We start from the raw sequence: 18,665 nt of genomic DNA, 5'->3' as shown, positions 1-18,665 counted from the left end.
AAGATTCAAAAAAAAAAAATCAAATCTTTTTAAATTGTTTTTCAATCGTATCTTCTCAATCAATTTTTTTCAAAACTTCCTAACCACTTTCTCTTCCTTCATTTTTTTCGAAAATATCATTCAAAAATTCAAATTTCTATTTTAAAATTTTTATATTTTTATTCTTAATTTTTGAAATCTATATTTAATTTCTAGTTATTTTATTTCATCTTTCTTTATTCGTTCTCTTTTTATAAAATAAAAATAAAAATATATTTTAATTACAATTCACATCAATTCCCTTTTCTCCATCATGGACCTAAGTGGAAATGAGCAGTCCAGAAGGACTCTGGGGTTATATGCTAACCCCACTACTGCTTCATATGGGAGCAGTATCTGTATACCCTCCATTGGAGTCAGTAGCTTTGAGTTGAATCCTCAGCTCATTATCTTGGTGCAGCAAAGTTGTCAGTATTTCGGTCTTCCACAGGAAGAACCTACAGAGTTTCTGGCACAGTTTTTACAAATTGCTAACACAGTACATGATAAGGAAGTAGATCAGGATGTCTACAGATTATTACTATTTTCATTTGCTGTAAAAGACCAAGCTAAGAGGTGGTTAAATAACCAACCTAAGGCTAGCATAAGGACATGGAAACAGCTGTCAGAAAAATTTCTGAATCAATACTTTCCTCCAAAATGGATGACACAGCTAAGACTGGACATCCAAGGCTTTAAACAAGGAGATAATGAATCTCTTTATGATGCCTGGGAGAGATATAGAGAGATGCTAAGAAAATGCCCCTCTGAAATGTTTTTAGAATGGGTGCAGTTAGACATCTTATATTATGGGTTTACAGAGAAAGCTCAAATTTCTCTAGATCACTCAGTTGGTGGATCTATACACATGAGAAAGACAATTGAAGAGGCTCAAAAGCTTATTGATACAGTTGCCAGAAATCAGCATCTGTACCTAAGCAGTGAATCTTCCATGAAAGAAGAGGTTAAAACAGTAACTGCTGAACTCAGTCCTGCAGAACAAATTACTGAATTCAATCAGCAATTAGACTTTCTAACAAAACAGCTGGCCGAATTCAAGGAGATACTACGAGACACAAGAATAGCTAATCTGAATATGGAAGTACAGTTGAAGCAAACAGAACAGTAGTTATCAAAACAAATAACGGAAGAGTACCAAGCAATTCAATTAAGAAGTGAAAAAATATTAAATACCTCACTTCAAGGCAGCAGGAAGCCAAGAAATGAACAACCTGCTATCCAAAATCCCTCTGAGGGCAGTAAGAGCCCAGAGAGGAATAACTCTGGCGTTCAAACGCCAGAAACAGGCAAGGATTTGGTGTCAAACGCCCAATGGAAGCTCAGTTCTGGCGTTCAAACGCCAGGAATAAGTAAGGAGTTGGCGTCCAACGCCACTCCAGCTTCTAACCCTGGCATTCAAATGCCAGTGAGGAATCAGACACACACAAGTGCTGATAACAACCCCTCTAAAAAGGCTTCTCCAACCACCTCTGTAGGAAATAAACCTGCAGCAACTAAGGTTGAGGAATATAAAGCCAAGATACCTTATCCTCAAAAACTCCGCCAAGAGGAGCAGGATAAGCAATTTGCTCACTTTGCAGACTATCTCAGGACTCTTGAAATAAAGATTCCGTTTGCAGAGGCACTTGAGCAAATACCTTCTTATGCCAAGTTCATGAAGGAGATCTTGAGTCATAAGAAGGATTGGAGAGAAACTGAAAGAGTTCTCCTCACTGAAGAATGCAGTGCAGTCATTCTGAAAAGCTTTCCAGAAAAGCTTAAAAATCCCGGAAGATTTCTAATACCATGCATACTAGAGGGTAATTACACCAAGATAGCTTTATGTGATCTTGGGGCAAGCATCAACCTAATACCTGCATCCACTATCAGAAAGCTTGGTTTAACTGAAGAAGTTAAACCAACCCGGATATGTCTCTAACTTGCTGATGGCTCCATTAAATACCTATTAGGCGTAATTGAGGACATGATTGTCAGGGTTGGGCCATTCGCCTTTCCCACTGACTTTGTAGTGCTGGAAATGGAGGAGCACAAAAGTGCTACCTCATTCTAGGAAGACCTTTCCTAGCAACTGGACGAACTCTCATTGATGTCCAAAAGGGGGAAGTAACCCTGAGAGTCAATGAGGATGAGTTTAAGTTGAATGTTGTCAAAGCCATGCAACATCCAGATACACCAAAAGACTGCATGAAAGTTGATCTCATTGACTCTTTGGTAGAGGAGGTCAACATGGCTGAGAGTCTCGAATCAGAGCTGGAAGACATCTTTAAAGATGTTCAGCCTGATTTGGAGGGTTCAGAGGAATTGAAAGAGCCTCTGAGACTTCCTCAGGAAGAGGAGAAACCTCCTAAACCCGAGCTCAAGCCATTACCACCATCCCTAAAATATGCATTTCTGGGAGAAGGTGACACTTTTCCAGTGATCATAAGCTCTGCTTTAAATCCACTGGAAGAGGAAGCACTAATTCAAGTGCTAAGGACACACAAGACAGCTCTTGGGTAGTCCATAAGTGACCTTAAGGGCATAAGCCCAGCTAGATGCATGCACAAAATCCTATTGGAGGATGATGCTAAGCCAGTGGTTCAACCACAGAGGCGGCTAAATCCAGCCATGAAGGAAGTGGTGCAGAAAGAGGTCACCAAATTACTGGAGGCTGGGATTATTTATCCTATTTCTGATAGCCCCTGGGTGAGCCCTGTTCAAGTTGTTCCCAAGAAGGGAGGCATGAAAGTGGTTCATAATGAAAAAAAATGAACTGGTTCCTACAAGAACAGTTACAGGGTGGCGCATGTATATTGACTACAGAAGGCTCAACACAACCACCAGAAAGGATCATTTTCCTTTACCATTCATAGACCAGATGCTAGAGAGACTAGCAGGTCATGAATATTACTGCTTTTTGGATGGCTATTCAGGTTACAACCAAATTGCAGTAGATTCTCAGGACCAAGAGAAAACAGCATTCACATGTTCTTCTGGAGTATTTGCTTACAGAAGAATGCCTTTTGGTCTATGTAATGCACCTGCAACCTTTCAGAGGTGCATGCTCTCTATCTTCTCTGATATGGTAGAGAAATTTCTGGAAGTCTTCATAGATGACTTTTCAGTATTTAGAGACTCATTCAGCTCCTGCCTTGACCATTTAGCACTTATTCTAAAAGATGCCAAGAGACCAACCTAGTTTTAAACTGGGAAAAATGTCACTTTATGGTGATTGAAGGAATTGTCCTTGGGCATAAAATTTCAAACAAGGGGATAGAGGTGGATCAAGCTAAAGTGGAAGTAATTGAAAAATTACCACCACCTGCTAATGTTAAGGCAATCAGAAGCTTTCTGGGGCATGCAGGATTCTACAGGAGGTTTATAAAGGATTTTTCAAAAATTACAAAACCCCTGAGTAATCTGCTAGCTGCTGACACGCCATTTGTGTTTGACACAGAGTGTCTGCAAGCGTTTGAGACTCTGAAAGCTAAGCTGGTCACAACACCAGTTATTTCTGCACCAGACTAGACATTACCATTTGAACTAATGTGTGATGCCAGTGACCATGCCATTGGTGCAATACTGAGGCAGAGGCATGACAAGCTTCTGCATGTCATTTATTATGCTAGCCGTATTTTAAATGATGCCCAGAAAAATTACACAACCACAGAAAAAGAATTGCTTGGAGTGGTTTATGCCATTGACAAGTTTAGATCATACTTAGTAGGATCAAAAGTGATTGTGTACACTGACCATGCTGCTCTTAAATATCTACTCACAAAGCAGGATTCAAAACCCAGGCTCATAATATGGGTGTTGCTTCTGCAAGAGTTTGATATAGAAATAAGAGACAGAAAAGGGACAGAGAACCAAGTGGCTGATCATCTGTCCCGGATAGAACCAGTAGAAGGAGAGTTTCCCCCCTCTGTTGAGATCTTTGAGACCTTTCCGGATGAGCATTTGTTTGCCATTCAGGAAACACCATGGTTTGCAGATATTGCAAACTATAAAGCTGCAAGGTTCATACCCAAGGAGTACAGCAGGCAACAAAAGAAAAAATTAATTACTGATGCAAAGTACTACTTGTGGGATGAACCCTATCTCTTTAAGAGATGTGCAGACGACATAATCCGTAGGTGTGTGCCTAGAGAAGAAGCACAGAGGATCTTATGGCATTGCCATGGATCACAATATGGAGGCCATTTCGGAGGTGAGCGAACAGCCAGCAAGGTCCTCCAATGTGGCTTCTACTGGCCTACACTCTATAGGGATTCCCGAGAGTTTGTACGTAACTGTGACAGTTGCCAAAGAGCTGGTAATCTGCCTCATGGTTATGCCATGCCTCAACAGGGAATCTATGAGATTGAGTTGTTTGATGTATGGGAAATTGACTTCATGGGACCTTTTCCACCATCATACTCAAACACTTATATTCTGGTGGCAGTCGACTATGTATCAAAATGGGTAGAGACCGTTGCCACACCCACCAATGATACTAAAACGGTGCTGAAGTTCCTCCAGAAATATATCTTCAGCAGGTTTAGTGTCCCTAGAGTACTAATCAGTGATGGGGGCACTCACTTCTGCAACAAACAGCTTTACTCTGCCATGGTCCAGTATGGGATTCGCCACAAGGTGGCGACTCCATATCATCCACAGACAAATGGGCAAGCTGAAGTTTCTAACAGAGAACTAAAAAGAATCCTGGAACGACTGTAAGTACCCGTAGAAAGGATTGGGCAAGAAGCTTGGATAATGCTCTGTGGGCTTACAGAACAGCATTCAAGACTCCTATAGGGACCTCTCCATACCAACTTGTGTATGGTAAGGCCTGTCATCTGTCCGTGGAACTGGAACATAAGGCCTACTGGGCAACCAGATTCCTCAACTTTGATGCCAAATTAGCTAGAGAAAAAAGATTGCTCCAGCTGAATGAGCTAGAGGAATTCAGATTCACTGCTTTCGAAAATGCCAAGCTTTAGGTGGCATGACAGAAAGCCGTCATCTAGAGTCTTTGAACCAGGACAAAAAGTTCTGTTGTTTAACTCTAGGCTCAGGCTATTCCCCGGGAAACTGAAATCCCGGTGGAGGGGACCATATGTGATTACAAGTGTATCACCATATGGTTATGTGGAGCTTCAAGACATTGATTCTGATAAGAAGTTCATTGTTAATGGACAGAGAATCAAGCACTATCTTGAAGGCAATGTTGAACAAGAGTGCTCAAGGCTGAGGCTAGATTAAAAGCTCAGCAAGGTCCAGCTAAAGACAATAAAGAAGCGTTTGCTGGGAGGCAACCCAGCCATTAGCAAAACTTTTTCTGTTATTTTATTTTATTTTATTCTTCATTTTATTTATTTTTAAAATATGTGAGCTTAATATTAACAAGTTAAAGAATCAATTGCATAAGTCCACAGGGTTACAGAAGAATTCAAAGCACAAAACAGGAAAAAAGAGCTCACTGGCAAGAAAACGCCAGTAAGAGGCACAATTGGGCGTTTAACGCCCAAAAGCAGCATCTACTGGGAGTTTAACGCCAGTAAAGATAGCCATCTGGGCGTTAAATGCCAGAAAGAAGCAACTTCTGGGCATTTAACGCCAGATTTACAGCATCCTGGGCGTTCAGAAAAATGCCCAGTGACAAAGGGGTTTCTGGCGTTTAACGCCAGCTAGAAGCAACAGCTGGGCGTTAAACGCCCAAACCAAGCAGCAACTGGGCGTTAAACGCCCAAAACATGCAGCAGTTGGGCGTTTAACGCTAGGATTGTGGGGAGTAGGCAATTTCGTTTTCAATTCAAATTTTGTCCATTTTTTATGTTTCAATTCATGATTTCTTGCACAAACATGTTACAAATCCTAATTTTTCAAATCCTTTTTCAAAAGATATCAAATGTATCTTAATTCATAAACCCTTTTTCTTAATCCTCTTCAAATTATTTTCAAATCCTTTTCAAAACAAATCTATCTCTTTTCCTTCTAAAATCTTTTCAACTCATCAATATCTTTTTCAAAATCCAGATTTATCTTTTTCAAATATCTTTCATATCTTTTCAATTTTAAATCACATCTTTTCCTATCATACTTATCTTTTCCAAATCACTTTTCTATCATATCTTTTTCAAATAATTTTCGAAACCCACCCCTCATTCCCCTTAAATATTGGTTCGGCCTCTCCCCCTCTCCTCCACAAGTTGCACTTGGCTCTCCCTCTTTCCCTCTCCTTTTCTTTCTTTTGCTTGAGGACAAGCAAACCTCTAAGTTTGGTGTGTTTATCCGTGATCACTAAACCAATACCCACTAAGATCATGGCTCATAAGGGAAAACAAACCGACTCAAGAGGCAAGAAAGAGAACATTCCAAAATCACTTTGGAATCAAGGGAAGTTCATAACCAAAGAACATTCAGACCATTTTTACAAAATAATGAGTCTAAGGTCAGTGATCCCGGAAGTTAAATTCGATCTGAAAGAAGATGAATATCCGGAGATCCAAGAGCAAATTCGAAACAGGAGCTAGGAAATCCTAGCTAATCCTGAAACAAAGGTGGGAAGAAACATGGTTCAGGAATTCTATGCTAATCTATGGCAGACAGACAGGCAGAGGATAGCTGGAACCACATTCTATGACTATAGAACTTTGGTCAGAGGGAAGGTTGTTCACACCCACCCTGATAAAATAAGGGAGATCTTCAAGCTGCCTCAACTGCAAGATGACCCAGACTCCTTTAATAGGAGAATGATGAGATCAAACCTGGGCTTGGATAAAATCCTAGAGGACATATGCCTCCCTGGAGCCAAGTGGACAACCAACACAAAGGGTGCCCCGAACCAACTCAATAGAGGAGATCTCAAACCAGTCGCCAGAGGCTGGCTAGACTTCATTGGGCACTCTATACTGCCCACTAGCAACCGCTCTGAAGTCACAATCAGAAGAGCAGTGATGATTCATTGCATTATGCTGGAAAAAGATGTGGAAGTTTATCAGCTCATTGCTTGTGAGCTTTACAAAATTGCAAACAAGAACTCCAAGGATGCCAAATTGGCCTATCCTAGCTTAGTTTCTCTGTTATGTAAAGATGCTGGGATAAAGATGGGAGTAGATAAGTATATCTCAGTTGAGCAACCAATCACCAAAAAGTCTATAGAAGGACAACAAGTGCAGGACGATCCCATCAAGAGAAAAGCAGAGGAGTTCCTGCTGGAAATTCCTCAAATTGAATACTGGGAGCGCCTAGAAGCATCTGTCACCATGTTGCAAGAAGTTGTGGATCAACTGAAGGAAGAACAGCAAAATCAAAACAGCATGCTCTGCAAATTGCTTAGAGAACAAGAAGAGCAAGGGCGTGAACTGAAGGAATTAAAGCATCAGAAACTATCTCTTGAAGGGCCAAGCACTCCACAGACTAAAGAGGCATCCACCTCCCAAATTCAAGGTTGTTGAGTTCTAATATTAGCCTTAACTCTGTGATAATTGTTCTTATTTGAGTTTTACCTTAGAAGTTATATATGAGTAGTAGTAATTAGTATCTATATTCTGATTTTATCTCCAATTAAGCTATAATTTATTTTTCTCATCATCATTAAACATGAATAAAATAACAGATTTTCTTTAGAATAAGGAGGCAATACTTTTCGAGTTTTTAATAAGAAAAATCCTAATTATTTACATGTGGTGGCAATGCTTTTTGTCTTCTGAATGAATGCTTGAACAGTGCATATGTCTTCTGAATTTGATGTTTATGAATGTTAAATATGTTGGCTCTTGAAAGAATGATGAAAAAGAAGAAATGTTATTTGATAATCTGAAAAATCATAAAAATGATTCTTGAAGCAAGAAAAAGCAGTGAAGAACAAAGCTTGCAGAAAAAAAATGCGAAAAAAAAAGAAAAAGTAAGCAGAAAAAGCCAAAAGCTCTTTAAACCAAAAGGCAAGAAAAAAAAAAGCCAATAGCCCTTAAAACCAAAAGGCAAGGGTAATAAAAAGGATCAAAGGCTTTGAGCATCAGTGGATAAGAGGGCCTAAAGGAATAAAATCCTGGCCTAAGCGGCTAAACCAAGCGGTCCTTAACCATGTGCTTGTGGCGTGAAGGTGTCAAGTAAAAACTTGAGATTGAGCGGTTAAAGTCGAGGTCCAAAGCAAAAACAGAGTGTGCTTAAGAACCCTGGACACCTCTAATTGGGGACTTTAGCAAAGCTGAGTCACAATCTGAAAAGGTTCACCCAGTTATGTGTCTGTGGCATGTATGTATCCGGTGGTAATACTGGGAAACAGAGTGCTTTGGGCCACGGCCAAGACTCATAAAGTAGCTGTGTTCAAGAATCAACATACTGAACTAGGAGAATCAATAACACTATCTGAATTCTAAGTTCCTATAGATGCCAATCATTCTGAGCTTCAATGGATAAAGTGAGATGCCAAAACTGTTCGGAAGCAAAAAAAAAAGCTACTAGTCCCGCTCATCTGATTAGAATCTGAGCTTCACTCAAAAACTCTGAGATATTATTGCTTCTTGACTTAATTGTATTCTATTTTATTTGTCTAAATTCTTGGGGACAAGCAACAGTTTAAGTTTGGTGTTGTGATGAGCGGATATTTTATACGCTTTTTGGGGTTAATTTCATGTAGTTTTTAGTATCTTTTAGTTAGTTTTTAGTATATTATTATTAGTTTCTAGGCAAAATTCATATTTCTGGACTTTACTATGAGTTTGTATGTTTTTCTGTAATTTCAGGTATTTTCTGGCTGAAATTGAGGGAGCTGAGCAAAAATCTGATTTAGGCTGAAAAAGGACTGCTGATGCTGTTGGATTCTGACCTCTCTGCACTCGGAATGAATTTTCTGGAGCTACAGAAGTCCAATTGGTGTGCTCCCAATTGCGTTGGAAAGTAGACATCCATGGCTTTCTAGAAATATATAATGGTTCATACTTTTCTTAAGGATAGATGATGTAAACTGGCGTTCAACGCCAGTTCCATGCTGCAGTCTGGCGTTAAACGCCAGAAACAGGTTACAGGTTGGAGTTAAACGCCCAAAACAGGTTACAACCTGGCGTTTAACTCCAGAAACAGCCTAAGCATGTGTAAAGCTCAAGTCTCAGCCCCAGCATACACCAAGTGGGCCCCAGAAGTGAATTTCTGCACTATCTATCATAGCTTATTCATTTTTCTGTAAACCTAGGTTACTAGTTTAGTATTTAAACAACTTTTAGAGGATTATTTTGCACCTCATGACATTTTTAGATCTGAACTTTGTACTCTTTGACGGCATGAGTCTCTAAACTCCATTGTTGGGGGTGAGGAGCTCTGCTGTGTCTCGATGAATTAATGCAATTATTTCTGTTTTCTATTCAAACACACTTGTTTCTATCTAAGATGTTCATTCGCACTTCAATATGATGAATGTGATGATCCGTGACACTCATCACCATTCTCAATCTATGAACGCGTGCCTGACAACCATTCCCATTCTACCTTTGATTGAATGAGTATCTCTTGGATTCCTTAATCAGAATCTTCGTGGTATAAGCTAGAATCCATTGGCAGCATTCTTAAGAATCTAGAAAGTCTAAACCTTGTCTGTGGTATTCCGAGTAGGATTCAGGGATTGAATGACTGTGATGAGCTTCAAACTCACAAGGGTTGGGCGTAGTGACAGACGCAAAAGGATCAATGGATCCTATTCCAGCATGAGTGAGAACCGACAGATGATTAGCCGTGCGGTGACAGCGCACCTGGACCATTTTCACTGAGAGGACGGATGGTAGCCATTGACAACGGTGATCCACCAACACACAGCTTGCCATAGGAGGAACCTTGCGTGCGTGAAGAAGAAGATAGGAAAAAAGCAGAGATTCAGAAGACAAGGCATCTCCAAAACTCCAACATATTCTCCATTACTGCATAACAAGTATTTATTTCATGCTCTTTTATTTTTCGTAATTCAAACTGATAATCATAATTAATCTCCTGACTAAGATTTACAAGGTAACTGGTACGCGGAATCGTAATTATACTTTAATTATGTAAAATTCATTGCTCTTTCTTTCCCTGGAAATGGCGCCAAAAACATGATGCCAAGACCATGGTTCACAACTCCGTGTAACTAACCAGCAAGTGCACTGGGTCGTCCAAGTAATACCTTACATGAGTAAGGTTCGAATCCCACGAAGATTGTTGGTATGAAGCAAGCTATGGTCACCTTGCAAATCTCAGTTAGGCAGATATAAATTGATAATGGTGTTTTCGAATAATAATTAATAGAATAGGGATAGAAATACTTATGTAATTCATTGGTGAGGATTTCAGATAAGCGAATGGAGATGCTTTCGTTCCTCTGAACCTCTGCTTTCCTGCTATCTTCATCCAATCAGTCTTACTCCTTTCCATGGCTGGCTTTATGTGATACATCACCACTGTCAATGGCTACTTTCGGTCATCTCTCGGGAAAATGATCCAATGCCCTGTCACGGCACGGCTAATCATCTGGAGGCATCACCCTTGTCAATGGCTTCATCTTATCCTCTCAGTGAAAATGGTCAACGCACCCTGTCACGGCACGGCTATTCATCTGTCGGTTCTCGATCATGCTGGAATAGGATTTACTATCCTTTTGCGTCTGTCACTAACGCCCCGCAATCGCGAGTTTGGAGCTCGTCACAGTCATTCATTCATTGAATCCTACTCGGAATACCACAGACAAGGTTTAGACCTTCCGGATTCTCTTGAATGCCGCCATCATTCTAGCTTACACCACGAAGATTCTGGTTAGGAGATCTAAGAGATACTCATTCAGTCTAAGGTAGAACGGAAGTGGTTGTCAGACACGCGTTCATAGGGAATGATGATGATTGTCACGTTCATCACATTCAGATTGAAGTACGAATGAATATCTTAGAAGCGAAACAAGATGAATTGAATAGAAAACAGTAGTACTTTGCATTAATCCTTGAGAAACAGCAGAGCTCCACACCTTAATCTATGGAGTGTAGAAACTCTACCGTTAAAATTACATAAGTGAAAGGTCCAGGCATGGCCGAGATGGCCAGCCCCTAAAACGTGATCAATAGATCAAAAGATAATCCAAAGATGTCAAATACAATAGTGAAATGTCCTATTTATAATAAACTAGCTACTAGGGTTTACAGAAGTAAGTAATTGATGCATAAATCCACTTCCGGGGCCCACTTGGTGTGTGCTTGGGCTGAGCTTGAGTGTTGCACGTGTAGAGGTCCTTTCTGGAGTTGAACGCCAGCTTTTGTGCCAGTTTGGGCGTTCAACTCTGGTTTTGGCTCCTTTTCTGGCGCTGGATGCCAGATTTGGGCAGAAAGCTGGCGTTGAACGCCAGTTTACGACATCTATTCTTGGCCAAAGTATGGACTATTATATATTGCTGGAAAGTCCTGGATGTCTACTTTCCAAATCAATTGGAAGTGCGCCATTTAGAGTTCTGTAGCTCCAGAAAATCCACTTTGAGTGCAGGGAGGTCAGAATCCAACAGCATCAGCAGTCCTTCTTCAACCTCTGAATCTGATTTTTGCTCAAGTCCCTCAATTTCAGCCAGAAAATACCTGAAATCACAGAAAAACACACAAACTCATAGTAAAGTCCAGAAATGTGAATTTAACATAAAAACTAATGAAAACATCCCTAAAAGTAACTAGATCCTACTAAAAACATACTAAAAACAATGTCAAAAAGCGTATAAATTATCCGCTCATCACAACACCAAACTTAAATTGTTGCTTGTCCCCAAGCAACTGAAAATCAAATAGGATAAAAAGAAGAGAATATACTATAAATTCCAAACTATCAATGAAACATAGCTTCAATCATATGAGCGGGACTTATAGCTTTTTGCCTCTTGAATAGTTTTGGCATCTCACTTTATCCATTGAGGTTCAGAATGATTGGCATCTTATAGGAACTCAGAGTTCAGATAGTGTCATTGATTCTCCTAGTTCAGTATGATGATTCTTGAACACAGCTTTTTTTATGAGTCTTGGTCGTGGCCCTAAGCACTTTGTTTTCCAGTATTACGACCGGATACATAAATGCCACAGACACATAATTGGGTGAACCTTTTCAGATTGTGACTCAGCTTTGCTAAAGTCCCCAATTAGAGGTGTCCAGGGTTCTTAAGCACACTCTTTTTTTTGCTTTGGACCTTGATTTTAACCGCTCAGTCTCAAGTTTTCACTTGACACCTACACGCCACAAGCACATGGTTAGGGACAGCTTGGTTTAGCCGCTTAGACCAGGATTTTATTCCTTTAGGCCCTCCTATCCACTGATGCTCAAAGCCTTGGGATCCTTTTTATTTACCCTTGCCTTTTGGTTTTAAGGGTTATTGGCTTTTTTCTCTTGCCTCTTGGTTTTAAGAGCTTTTGGCTTTTTCTGCTTGCTTTTTCTTTTTCTTTCTATTATTTTCGCCTATTATATTTTTTTTTTCTGCAAGCTTTGTTCTTTGCTGCTTTTTCTTGCTTCAAGAATCATTTTTATGATTTTTCAGATTATCAAATAACATGTCTCCTAGTCATCATTCTTTCAAGAGCCAACATATTTAACATTCTTAAACAATAACTTCAAAAGACATATGCACTGTTCAAGCATACATTCAGAAAACAAGAAGCATTGTCACCACATCAATATAATTAAGCTAAGTTCAAGGATAAATTTGAAACTCATGTACTTCTTGTTCTTTTGAATTAAAACATTTTTCATTTAAGAGAGGTGATGGATTCATAGGACATTCATAACTTTAAGACATAGTTACTAACTACTAATGATTATGTAATGAAGACACAAACATAGATAATGTTGATTTGCTCCCAATAGTTTTGTGGAGAAAAATGCATTTGAGGCATTTCCGGGATCTCATGGTGATGAGCTTCATACGCCTCTTGAGCTCCATGAATGGGCTCTCTTGCTTGCTCCATCTTTTTCTTAGTGATGGGCTTGTCCTCTTTGATGAGGATATCTCCCTCTATGTCAATCCCAGCCGAATTGCATAGGTGGCAGATGAGGTGAGGAAAGGCTAACCTTGCCATAGTGGAGGACTTGTCAGCCACCTTGTAGAGTTCTTGAGGTATAATCTCATGAACTTCCACCTCTTCTCCAATCATGATGCTATGGATCATGATGGCCCGGTCTATAGTAACTTCAGACCGGTTGCTACTGGGAATGATTGAGCATTGAATGAACTCCAACCATCCTCTAGCCACAGGCTTGAGGTCCAATCTTCTTAGTTGAACCGGTTTGCCTTTGGAGTCAATCTTCCATTGAGCTCCTTCTACACATATGTCCATAAGGACTTGGTCCAACCTTTGATTAAAGTTAACCCTTCTAGTGTAGAGGCGTTCATCTCCTTGCATCATGGGCAAGTTGAACGCCAACCTTATATTTTCTGGACTAAAATCTAAGTATTTCCCCCGAACCATTGTAACATAGTTCTTTGGATCCAGGTTCTTACTTTGATCATGGTTCTTGGTGATCCATGCATTGGCATAGAACTCTTGAACCATTAGGATGCCGACTTGTTGGATGGGGTTTGTTAGAACTTCCCAACCTCTTCTTTGAATTTCATGTCGGATCTCCGGATACTCATTTCTTTTGAGTTTGAAAGGGACCTCAGGGATCACCTTCTTCTTAGCCACAACATCATAGAAGTGGTCTTGATGGGCTTTGGAGATGAACCTTTCCATCTCCCATGACTCGGATGTGGAAGCTTTTATCTTCTCTTTCCCCTTTCTAGAGGATTCTCCGGTCTTAGGTGCCCTCAATGGTAATGGAAAAACAAAAAGCTTATGCTTTTACCACACCAAACTTAGAATTTTGCTCACCCTCGAGCAATAAAAGAAAGAATAGATGAAGAAGAAGAAGAAATGGAGGAGAGGGAGAGTGGAAAGTGTTTCGGCCAAGAAGGGTGTAGAGGGGTGTGTTGTGTGAATTTGATGAAGAATGGAGGGCTTTATATAGGGAAGGGAGGGGGGAAAGGTTTCGGCCATATGGGTGGGTTTGGGTGGTAAATTGGTTTTGAATTTTGAAGGTAGGTGGAGTTTATGAGGTAGGTTTATGGGGAAGAGTGTTTGAGGTGATTGGTGAAGGGTTTTTGGGGAAGAGTGTTTATGGGGTTGTGTGAAAGAGAGTGGTGAGAAGAAGTGAGTAGAGGTAGGTGGGGATCCTGTGGGGTCCACAGATCCTGAGTGGATCCTGTGGGGTTCATAGACCCTGAGTGGATCCTGTGGAGTCCACGGATCCTGAGGTGTTCAAGGATTTACATCCCTGCACCCATTAGGCATGTAAAAATGCCTTTGCACACAACTCTGGGTGTTCAGTGCCAGGTTGGTGGCCATTTTGGGCGTTCAACGCCCATTTGTGTGCCATTTCTGGCGTTGAACGCCAGAACCATGCCTGTTCTGGTGTTCAGCACCCAGAAGCTGCCCATTTTGGGCGTTCAGCGCCAGAACCATGCTCTGTTCTGGCGCTGAACGCCAGACAGATGCTCCTCCAGGGTGTGATTTTTCTTCTGCTGTTTTTGATTCTGTTTTCAATTTTTCTATTTATTTTGTGACTCCACATGATCATGAACCTATAAAAACATGAAAAACAATGAAAATAAAAATTAGATAAATAAACATTGGGTTGCCTCCCAACAAGCGCTTCTTTAATGTCAATAGCTTGACAGTGGGCTCTTCATGGAGCCTCACAGGTGTGTAGAGCTTTGTTGAGACTCCCCAACACCAAACTTAGAGTTTGGATATGGGAGTTCAACACCAAACTTAGAATTTAGTTGTGGCCTCCCAATACCAAACTTAGAGTTTGACTGTGGAGGCTTTGATTGACTCTGCTTTGAGAGAAGCTTTTCATGCTTCCTCTCCATGGTTGCAGAGAGAGATCCTTGAGTTTTAAACACAAGGGAGTCCTCATTCATTTGGAGGACTAATTCTCCTCTGTCAACATCAATCACAGCTCTTGCTGTGGCCAGGAAAGGTCTTCCTAGGATAATGGATTCATCCTCTTCCTTTCCAGTATCCAGGACTATGAAATCAGCAGGGATGTAAAGGCCCTCAACCTTTACTAACACGTCCTCTACTTATCCATAAGCCTGTTTTCTTGAATTGTCTGCCATATCTAATGAGATTTTAGCAGCTTGCACCCCATAGATTCCCAGTTTCTCTATTACAGAGAGGGGCATGAGGTTTATTCCTGAACCAAGGTCACACAGAGCCTTAAAAATCATGGTGCCTATGGTACAAGATATTATAAACTTTCCAGGATCTTGTTTCTTCTGAGATAATGTCAGTTGATCCAGATCACTTAGTTCATTGATGAACAAGGGAGGTTCAACTTCCCAAGTATCAATGCCAAATAATTTGGCATTCAGCTTCATGATTGCACCAAGAAACTTGGCAGTTTGCTCTTCAGTAACATCCTCATTCTCTTCAGAAGAGGAATACTCATCAGAGTTCATGAAGGGCATAAGGAGGTTCAATGGAATCTCTATGGTCTCTAGATGAGCCTCAGAGTCCTTTGGTTCCTCAGAGGGAAGCTCCTTATTGATCACTGGACGTCCCAGGAGGTCTTCCTCCTTAGGATTCACGTCCTCTCCTTCCCTTACAGGTTCGGCCATTTTGGTTATGTCAATGTCCTTGCACTCTCCTTTTGGATTCTCTTCTGTATTGCTTGGGAGAGTACTAGGAGGGATTTCAGTGATCCTTTTACTCAGCTGGCCCACTTGTATTTCCAGATTTCTAATGGAAGATCTTATTTCATTCATGAAACTTACAGTGGCCTTAGATAGATCAGAGAGTAGGTTTGTTAAATTAGGAGTAATTTGTTCAGAGTTTTCTATCTGTTGCTGAGTGGATGATGGAAAAGGTTTATTATTGTTAAACCTGTTTCTTCCACCATTATTAAAGCCTTGTTGAGGCTTTTGATCCTTCCATGAGAAATTTGGATGATTTCTCCATGATGAGTTATAGGTGTTTCCATAAGGTTCACCTAAGTAATTTACCTCTGCTATTGCAGGGTTCTCAGGATCATAAGCTTCTTCTTCAGAAGATGCCTCTTGAGTACTGTTGGATGCAGCTCGCATTCCATTCAGACTCTGAGAAATCATATTGACTTGCTGAGTCAATATTTTGTTCTGAGCCAATATGGCATTCAGAGTATCAACCTCAAGAACTCCCTTCTTCATAGGCGTCCCATTATTCATAGGATTCCTTTCCGAAGTGTATATGAACTGGTTATTTGCAACCATGTCAATGAGTTCTTGAGCTTCTGCAGGCGTTTTCTTTAGGTGAATGGATCCACCTGCAGAGGTGTCCAATGACATCTTAGATAACTCAGACAGACCATCATAGAATATATCTAGGATGGTCCATTCTGAAAGCATGTCAGAAGGACACTTTTTGGTCAGTCCTTTGTATCTCTCCCAAGCTTCGTAGAGGGATTCACCTTCCTTCTGTCTAAAGGTTTGAACATCCACTCTAAGCTTACTCAGCTTTTGAGGAGGAAAGAACTTGGCTAAGAAAGCCTTGACCAACTTATCCCAAGAGTTCAGGCTGTCTTTAGGTTGAGAATCCAACCATATTCTAGCTCTGTCTCTTACAGCAAAAGGGAAAAGCATGAGCCTGTAGACTTCAGGATCTACTCCATTAGTCTTAACAGTATCACATATCTGCAAGAATTCAGTTAAGAACTGAAAAGGATCTTCAGATGGAAGTCCATGAAACTTGCAGTTCTGCTGCATCAGAGAAACTAATTGAGGTTTTAGCTCAAAGTTGTTTGCTCCAATGGCAGGAATGGAGATGCTTCTTCCATGTAAATTGGAATTAGGTGCAGTAAAGTCACCAAGCATTCTCCTTGCATTGTTGTTGGGTTCGGCTGCCATCTTTACTTGTTCGAAATTTTCAATCAAGTTGTCTCTGGATTGTTGTAATTTAGCTTCTCTTAATTTCCTCTTCAGAGTCCTTTCAGGTTTTGGATCAGCTTCAACAAGAATGCCTTTTTCTCTGTCCCTGCTCATAAGAAAGAGGAGAGAAAAAGAAAAGAAGAGGAATCCTCTATGTCACAGTAAAGAGGTTCCTTATTGTTAGTAGAAGAAAAGAAGAAGAGAAAAATCTGAACTCAGAAAGAGAGAGAGGGTTCGGATTTTTGGTGGGTGAGGGAGAGATGTTAGTAGATGAATAAATAAATAGAAGGAGATGAGAGAGAAGGAATTTTCGAAAATAATTTTTGAAAAAGAGTTAGTGATTTTTGAAAATAGTTTTTGAAAAATGTTAGTAGTTTTTTGAAAATTTAGATTTAAAAATTAAAATAATAGTTAATTAAAAAGAAATTTTGAAAAAGAAGGAAGGGATTTTCGAAAATGAGAGAGAGAGAGTTAGTTAGGTAGTTTTGAAAAAGATAAGAAACACACAAAAAGTTAGTTAGTTAGTTGAAACAAGTTTTGAAAAGATAAGAAGTTAGGAAGTTAGAAAAGATATTTTGAAATCAAATTTTTGAAAAAGATAAGATAAGAAGATATTTTGAAAAGATATGATTGAAATTAGTTTTGAAAAAGATTTGATTTTTAAAATCACAATTAATGACTTGATTCACAAGAAATCACAAGATATGATTCTAGAACTCAAAGTTTGAATCTTTCTTAACAAGCAAGTAACAAACTTGAAATTTTTGAATCAAAACATTAATTGTTATTGTTATTTTCAAAAATTTGATATAAAAATAAGAAAAAGATTTTTGAAAAATATTTTTAGAATTTTCGAAAATAACTAAGAAGTTTGGAAAAGATTTGATTTTTGAAAAAGATTTTGAAAAAGATAAGATTTTCAAATTGAAAATTTGATTTGACTCATAAGAAACAACTTGATTTTAAAAAATTTTGAAAAAGTCAACTCAAATTTTCGAATTTGATGAGAGAGAAAAAGGGAAAGATATTTTTTTTTATTTTTGAATTTTTAATGAAGAGAAAGAAAAACAAGAAAAATGATGCAATGCATGAGGATTTTAGATCAAAACATGTGATGCATGCAAGAATGCTATGAATGTCAAGATGAACACCAAGAACACTTTGAATGTCATGATGAACATCAAGAACATATTTTTGAAAAATTTTTAATGCAAGGAAAACATGCAGGACACCAAACTTAGAATTCTTTAATGCTTAAACACTAAGAATTCAAGAATGCATATGAAAAACAAGAAAAGACACAAAACATGAAATCATCAAGATCAAACAAGAAGACTTACCAAGAACAACTTGAAGATCATGATGAACACTATGAATGCATGAATTTTCGAAAAATGCAAGATGCACATGCAATTGACACCAAACTTATAACATGACTTAAGACTCAAACAAGAAACATGAAAAATATTTTTTGATTTTTATGATTTTCTAATTTTTTTTTTGTATTTTTTTTTCGAAAATTAATTGGAAAAGGAAAAATAAGGATTCCAAAATTTTTTAATATGAATTCCAGGAATCTTGCAGTGTTAGTCTAAAGCTTCAGTCCAGGAATTAGACATGGCTCACTAGCCAGCCAAGCTTTCAATGAAAGCTCCGGTCCAAAACACTAGACATAGCCAATGGCCAGCCAAGCTTTAGCATGTAAATCAGGAACAGTAGCAGGTGGATTAACAACAAC

At 39.4% G+C, this 18,665-nt stretch overlaps 1 non-coding gene across 1 annotated transcript; it reads left to right on the top strand.

Moving 5' to 3' along the window:
• Positions 1 to 16,402: 16,402 nt before the first annotated feature.
• On the top strand, positions 16,403 to 16,510 carry LOC148574979 (small nucleolar RNA R71). The gene has a single exon (XR_015906772.1). It is a non-coding gene; the product is annotated as a small nucleolar RNA R71 (small nucleolar RNA).
• The last annotated feature ends 2,155 nt before the right edge of the window (positions 16,511 to 18,665 follow it).

This window comes from Arachis ipaensis, chromosome B2 (genome assembly GCF_059453495.1).
Source record: "Arachis ipaensis isolate K30076 ecotype BB chromosome B2, ASM5945349v1, whole genome shotgun sequence".
NCBI lineage: Eukaryota > Viridiplantae > Streptophyta > Magnoliopsida > Fabales > Fabaceae > Arachis > Arachis ipaensis.
The sequence above is the reverse complement of the archived record's forward strand: the minus strand, read 5'-3'. Positions and strand labels throughout refer to the sequence as shown.